This window comes from Cupressus sempervirens, chromosome 7 (assembly GCF_028749045.1).
Source record: "Cupressus sempervirens isolate cs-2001-9-10 chromosome 7, ASM2874904v1, whole genome shotgun sequence".
Classification (NCBI taxonomy): Eukaryota; Viridiplantae; Streptophyta; class Pinopsida; order Cupressales; family Cupressaceae; genus Cupressus; species Cupressus sempervirens.
In genome coordinates, this window is record NC_143124.1 from 105,866,850 (window position 1) to 105,875,292 (window position 8,443).

The window sequence follows — 8,443 nt, forward strand, 5'->3', positions numbered from 1 at the left end:
AAATGACTTGTGGGAATTTGTGGTCAATGGGTTCAATGATGTAACAGAGCCAAAACAATATCCTGCCCTCACCAACAATCAAAATAATTAGTTGAATGAGTCAAGAAAGAAGGATGCAAAAGCTTTAAGCTTGATTGAGGTAGACAGAGGTGATTTTTTCCAATATAGAAATAGCTAACTATTCAAAGAAAGCATGGGATTTCCTTAGGATGAATTTCAAAGGAACTAATAATGTCCATGTAAAAAAGCTATAAATGATTCAAAGGGAGTTTGAAAACCTTCAAATGAAGGATAATGAGTCTATTGCAGACTTTAGCTAAAGAATCTCTATTTGATAAACTAGTTGAAGTCAAATGGAGAAGATTATAAAACTTAGTAAATAATGGAAAATATATTGAGAAGCCTACCTTGAAGTATGATAATCTTGTGATGACCATTGAAGAGGAAAATGACCTCACTACTTTGACAATGGATGAGTTGATGGGTACTCTTCAAATCTATGAGCACTGAATCAATAGATCAACACCATCTTCCCAAGAGAAATCTTTTAAAGCTCAAGCCAATGCAAGAGCCAAGGGGAGAGGAAGAAATGGATTTGATATAGGTTCTAGAGCCAAAGGTTGTGGCAACTCTAGACAAAGAAATGCTAGAGGAGAAGAGGGCAACCAAGAGGGAACAAACAACTCTCAAAATTTCTCTAGATGAGGTAAGAAAAACTTCAACTCTAACAAGAATAATGTAGTGTATTATTATTCCCACAAATTTGGGTATTATGCAAGTGAATTTTAGAAAAAGAAAGATGATCAATCTTGGGAGAGTCAAAATGTGGCTAATGTGAATGTGGGTGAAGCAAACAATACCACAGTCTTCATCATGTGCAATATTGGTGAAGAAAGGAACCCTGAGATATCGTATCTAGATGGAGGTTTTAGAAACCACAAGAGTTGTAATGAAAACTTATTTATCTATATTGATAAGAGTTTCAAATCCGAAATCAAAATGGGAAACAATGGAACCTTTCCTAATGTGTGAAAATAATTTATTGTGGTCCACACCAAGCAAGTTGAGATGAGAGAGATTCAAAATGTTTATTTTTCCAATGGTATGAAGAACAATTTTATGTGTATTGGATAGCTCACTCAAAATGGTTACAAAGTATTGATGGAAATTGACAAGTGTGTCATTCATGAGAAAGATGGGAGTAAAAAGATTCTTGCAGCAGTCTAAAGGATAAGGAGTCATATGTTCCCTTTGAGGATAGAGACATGTTTCTCTACTCAAATTGTTGTTGCACATCCCAAGTATAAATGTACATCAGTACGCCAACATTAAACTCTAAAGACTGTGATTGGAGACTTTTCCAAGCTATGACATCTCAAGTATGGACATCTTGGTTATGTTGGTTTAAATTTATTGTCCAAGAAAAGAATGATAGATAGTTTTCCTAATATTGTAGGCATATGACAAGTGTGAGGCTTGTATTTTTGGTAAGAAACATAGGCTTCCCTTTAATTTTGGTAACTCTAGAAGTGAGAGAGCACCATAAGAGTTGGTGCATTATGATTTAGTTTGCCCTACGTGAACCACTTCTATCAGGGAGAGTACTTAGTTTACAACATTTATAGATGATTTCAGCCATAGGACATGGGTGTATTTTTTTAAAATATATTTGATGCATTTGATAAGTTTGTAGAATTTAAAACCCAAGATGAAAAAGAATGTGGACATTATGTAAAATTCCTAAGGTCAGATAGAGGTGGGGGGGGGAGGGAGTATAGCTCCAATTCTTTTGTATTTTTTTACAGGAAAAATGACATCAAGAAAGAGCTCACAACTAGCTATACTCTGCAATAAAATAGTGTGGCCGAGAGAAAGAATAGGACCATTGTTGAGTTGACAAGGAGAATGATGAAAGAAAATGGACTCCTAATTGAATATTGGGAAAAGGCTGTAGCAACAACAATATATTTGATAAATAGGTTTCCAACAAAAGCACTTTTTGACAAGATTCCTCTTGAAGCATGGGAAAGACATAGATGGATACTTGAGTACTTGAGGTTGTTCTAATGTGTAGCATATGCACACATTCCAAAGGAGAAAAGGATAAATTTTGATGACAACGGTGTGAAGTGCATCTTCATTAGTTATAGTTCAAAATCATAGGCATAAAGATTGTATGACCCTACCACCAATAAGATCAACATATGAAGAGATTAGAGTTTATTGAAAATTAGTTGTGGGATGGATCGATGAAAAAATTGTTAAGATCTTCAAGCAAAGTGCCAATAATTAATGAGTAAATTGATCTTTGTAATCGATATGATTACATATCAACAAATATGGACAGTTTTAGATAGTTTTACATTGCTCTTGATACAATCAAGAAGAAAGGGAAGTAGCCATAGAGAGTAAGAGATTTAGCTCTAGCTCTGAGTAGTTCCAGATAGCTTTGGATCAATGTATAGAAGGTACAAATAGTAGTAGCAAGAATTGTGAAATTTCAAACCCCACTCTCACCTCCATTTTCCCAAGAAAGACCAAGAGTTTAAGGGAGATATACCAAGATGAAAGGCATGATGAAGAGTTTGATGAGAGTGTTAAATTTGAATTATTTTGTCATAGAAATCCAATTTATTTTGAGGAAGTTGTGAAAGAAAATAAGTGGTGTAAGGTTATGGATAAGGAAATAGATGCAATATAGAGAAATGAGACATGGGAGCTAACTGGTTTGCCTCCAAAGAAACAAGTTATTGAACTTAAATGGGTTATAAGATCAAGTGCAATATTAAAAGAAAAATAGATAGTCATAAGGCACAATCAGTGGTCAAGAGGTATAAACAATAGTATGGTAGAGATTATGATGAGACTTATGCTTTGGGTACAAGAATGAAAAATGTGTATGCTTCCCATCGCTATTGCAACCGAGCACAAATGTAAGGTATTTCAAATGGATGTGAAGTGTGCCTTCTTCAATGGAGTGTTGAAGGAAGAGGTGTATGTGGACTAGCCACCTAGCTATGAAGTTGTAGGTAAAGAACACAAGGTGTATTAGATAAAAAGACATCTTTATAGGCTGAAAAGAACTCTTTATGGGATGAGACAAACTCCATGAGCATGGTAGAGTAGGATTGACTCATATTTGATGAACAATAGCTTTAACAATAGATAGGATGAGCCCACTCTCTACATCAAGGTAACTAATACTTAAGTTTTGAATGTTGTCTTGTATGTAGATGATTTAACTTTTACGAGAAAAGATAATTTCCTTATTGATTATTTGAAAAAGGTCATGAAGAGTGAGTTTGAAATGATAGATTTGGGTCTCTTGAAGTACTTTCTAGGCATAAAATTAAAATAAAATGCATGATGACATCTTTATCTCTCAAGAAAAATATGTAGATCAAATCTTGAAGAGATTTAAAATGCAAAATAGTAAGTCAGCGCTAACATCAATAGTCATAGGTCTGAAGTTGAGCAACGAAGATTGCAGCAACAATCTGAATCCAACATTGTATAAAAGTATGATTGGAAGCTTAATGTATATAAAAATAACTTGATGTGTTATTATATATACAATATGTTTCATTTCCAAGTTTATGGAAACCTAAAAAGATTCTCATTGGCAATCAGGAAAGAAGATCCTACGGTATGTGAATGGCACCAAAGGATTCAATGTTTTGTATATTGTTGAAAATGAATTTGGGTTTGTTGGTTATAAAGATAGTGATTAGGCTGGAAGTTCAGATGATAGGAAGAGCACTACCAATTATTCATTTCATATAGGTTTTGGTGTAATCTTTTAGACATAGAAGAAGCAACCAATTGTTGCTCAATCTACAATAAAGGCTAAATATATAACAGCAAATGCAATAGCATATCAAGCTATTTGGATAAGAAAAATTAGTTAGATTAGAAGGAAAATGAAGAGGATGCAACTTCAATCTTTTGTGACAACATTTCCTCAATACCATTTTCAAAGAATCTAGTATTTCATGGAAGAATCAAGAACATTGAAATAAAGTATCATTTTATTACAGAGCTGGTTGAGAATGGTGAAATTAAGATAGAGTATTGTAAGTCAGAGCGGCAACTAATGGAGATATTCACTAAGCCATTGGGCATAAAAAAAATTTGCACCTAAGAAGTTGTCTAGGCATAGTTGATTTGGATAAAGAAGTGATCCTCTTATTATTCGCTCAGGACAAAGGGGGAGTGTTGGAAATATGATGTACTTTGTTTGTCCCTAGAGCCTGCCGACCACCTACCCATCAAAAGTTGAGTTCCACAAGTCTCCTTTGACACTATAACTCAAAAAATCAAGACATTTAATGTAGTAGGTAATTTGGAATTAAAAAATATGAGAGAATTTTTGTGTGAATAGAAAGAGAAAAAAGGAGGGAATGTTTTGTTCATTGTAATAGATCCTAGACATTCTAAGTGATCCAAAGAGTATAGTAGAGCGACAAAAATAAGAGGCTTTATCAGAGTGTAACAACACAGATTGTTGAGTTTCTAAGTTTTGTTGAATGTAATAGTTTGTCTTACATGAGCATTAATTGCTCCAGGCTTATTCTATGCAGCCATATGTTGTTGTAAGTCTATTTAATAGTTAGATATTCTTCTTTTTATGTTTATAGTTTTACATACCATTTTTGTAATAGTTTTTTTTATAGGTTAATAGAAATCAAGCATGCCCATCTCTAGTATATCGTATTTCATCTTGTCTCCATTTATATTCCGATACATTTTTTAGATGTTTCAAAAAATTAACAAGAAATCTCTATTGTTTGTGCATTTTATCGAATGTTGTTCTTTCTTCTTGTGATTTAACATGCTTCCCTTGCCAAGTATTAGTTTTTCTTGGCCTTGTCATTGTCGAGTGATAACATTGACTCAGTTTCTGTTTTAGCCGAGTAGCTCAGTCCTTAACTTTCCAAGCATCTTTGTGTTGATATTCTATAATATTGGAATTATTTATTTATTTATTTTTCTTTCTTTCGTGAGGATTTAATATTTGAATTTGGCTTAAGCTTATTCAGATTTTTTGTAATTCTTGATATATGTGTTGTATAGGATAATGGATCAAGTTAATGATACTAACATAAATCACTCAAAATCAATGGAAACAAGACTAGTGGATCATTAAAATGAAATGGAATTCATACATACATGGGTTAATAATCCCAATATACATCTTATGAGTTTGGTTGATTGGCCATCAATAGGTGCATGTCCAATGAATGAATATGTGGTGCAGGAGCACCTAGGATCTAGGGTAGGGTGCTAACTATTTTGGCTTGTAGATGGTTCTAGCCAATAATCATGGAATAAAGGCTACTTGTAAAGACCTAGTGTTTTTGGTGTGAGATTAACAATTAGATTAGTGGATGTGAAGTAGCTAAGGGTCTACTTAGTCTCCTAGTTGCTTGGTTTGCTTAAGTAGGCTTGCATAGTGCATACATTGATCAAGCATTGATCAAAATCCACAAATTGAGAAAATCATCTTAGTAGTCCATTTTGAATCATATAGGACTCTTGTGCAAATTCGTCGGTTCATAAGTGACCAAAATCACAAAGTTACAAAAGTTGCTCAAGCAACTTTTCATATTTGCAAAAGTTGCATTTTAACAACTTTGCAACTTTTTTTGAAAACTAAATGGAATGATTGTTTTCAGTTACAGTGTGTGTGCATGAGGTGGAATCATATGCAAAATTCCTATATATTTCCATCACATTTCCAAGAGAGGGGTTGGTGTGCTAATTGTGAGGAGTAAGTTTTGAGCATTCTTATACATTTTCTTGTTGTGGTATCACAATGCATGCCCCATTCCTCCTAGAAATGGGGACCCCTAGTAATTTTGTTGCTTTTCGAAACCCCTTATCTAAGATTTGAGTCATTTTTGGGACTCTATCTAGTGTTTGGGTCAAGCCTTAGCCCTTCAGTTGAAGTACCCAATTGTTAAAATTTAGAAATTTTGAGATAAAGGGTGATTTTTGAGGTTAAAGTACACACTAGAGCATCTAGTGGACCTATCCTAGGTGCACAAGTGTGCTATATGAACTAATGCACATGCAAAACCATGTGAGGTATGCACCTACATAGATGCACATGTGTTCACATCCCAAAGGTATGCATGGTCTCGGGTCTATAAATATCGAGGACCACTTTCCCCCTTATTCATTGTACTTTCTCTAGCCTCTGTGAGCACACCTTTGCACCCTTAGAGCTATGCAAAACTCTTCAAACTTGCACACACGAAATACAACAAGTTAGAAAATCTAAATGTTGGCGCATGCACACCTATCCAAGGTGTGCATGTGTGTAATTTTATTCACATATCTAAGGAAAAAGAGAACAAAAAACCTAAAGAACAAACTTGTCTAAGTGAAAGGTATGCACATGCACACCCCATCAAAATGCACATGTACCCACCCTTAGTAAAGCTAACTAAGCCCCCACCCAAGTCCTTAGTTCCACCTTCAAACCAAACACTCATCATTCCAAAAAATCCTCCACCAATGGGCCTTTTTACAAATGTTGTAGATTCACTGATCAACCTGACAGGAGTACTTAATGACCTTCCTAAGAATCCTGAGAAAATTTTCCCAAGTTTCATCTATGGAGAGACAAGAATAGCTAAATATCATATCATGGTTTTCAAAGAGATTTGCAATTGAAATTAAATTGCCATTGAGAATGTGGTTCTTCTCTTTTTCTCATACTCATTGGGAGAGGTTGTCTTTAGTTGGTACATTAATTTACTACCAAGATCCATTAGAGATTGGGACTCTTTCAAAAGATTTTTATTGCAAACATTCAAAACTTTCATCAACCCAGCTATGATATATCATCAATTCATATCAATGAAAAGGGACTCGGCAAAAATAGTTTCATGCTTCAATAATCACTTTCATATGGCATATTGCAAGCTAGAACACCATACACTATACCATTTGAAGTCACACTTCAAATTTATCTAAATTCTATGAAGCATCTCATGGCTATTTTCTTGAGAAAACTACACATGGAAAGAGTCTTCTCAAAAGAATTACCTTCATGAAACAAGCCAAACCTAATTGATGCTGCCAGCTCAAGCTATTACCACAATACCAACATATACTAATGGAGCACCAGTGATTCTTAGCCAATTCATACCAATGAATCTAACTCGACTATAGTAGTCTCTTGCTTAATAAGTTCTAGCTTTAACATTTACTAGATATGAACCTCCAAAAAATGCATTATTTGAGCAAAAGGCAACAACATGCATTGAAATAGAGAATACCATTTTATATAAGCTTGACCAAATGAAGAAGATCATGTCTCAAATTACCAATGATTTGACTCCTTTGAGTTTGTCACAAGAAAAAAAATAGCCACTTTTAGGGAAAAAATTCTAGGCCCTATATCAACAACAATCATAGTCAAAACTAAAATAGGAATTTCCATGAAAAAACCAATGTAGGAAATAACAACGCGGGAAATAATAATGGAGTAAAAAATTCCAATCTACCTAATCACAAAAATTTCTAGAAAAAGAATAAAAAATGGAATACCCATGTGAACAATGGAAGAATTCTTATAGAAAATAGCAACAACAATGGCCAATATGTCAACATCAATCACTATGATAGTGATCATAATGTACCAAATATAATAGCTCATATTTAAATTGTAGTTTGAAAGTAAATCAAAATCCAATGGACAATATTAATGGTTCTCCTACGCAATTCAATTCCATGATGCTAGAACCTATGATTCTTCATAGAACATGGGAATGGAACAACTAGCCAATGAAGAAGTTTCTTTTCCATTTAGTCAGGAACTAGATACTCAACCTGAAGAAATGTTTGCCTTCTATAATGATAATCAAAATACCTAAAATTTGTGAAGTCGAAAGGAACCCATGACCGATGATATTCCTCTCATGTTACAACCAACTCCTCTAGGTTTGAGAGCAAGTAACAATACAATACCTATTAGGCCTCAGTATGGAGGACAAAAAAATTAGAATCAAGGAAATATGCATTCAATATTGAAAAATCTTGCATGGTCTACTAAAAAGTATAGTGCAATAGGAGATCTGAAACAAATAAAGGAAAACATGTCCATGTTCAAAATGCTACAAAACTATCCTAATCAATGGAAAACACTGATGAAAGCTCTCACGCATACAAAGGAAACCCATAATATGAATATTATTCCTAAGAAGACAATATATCAATAGGTAAATACTTTGAGGGCACACCAACTATTTTAAAGAGAAGGTTGAGGTGCCTCCCTTTTTTCATAGCATCAAAATATATGGGAAGAATCTTGAGAATTTCCTAATTGATTCAAGAGCTTCTTGTAATGTTATGCCACTATCATACCAAAAAGGTTGGGAGTCACTTCTTAGCCATGTAATTGAATAGTGATACAACTCAACAAAAAAAAGCTAAA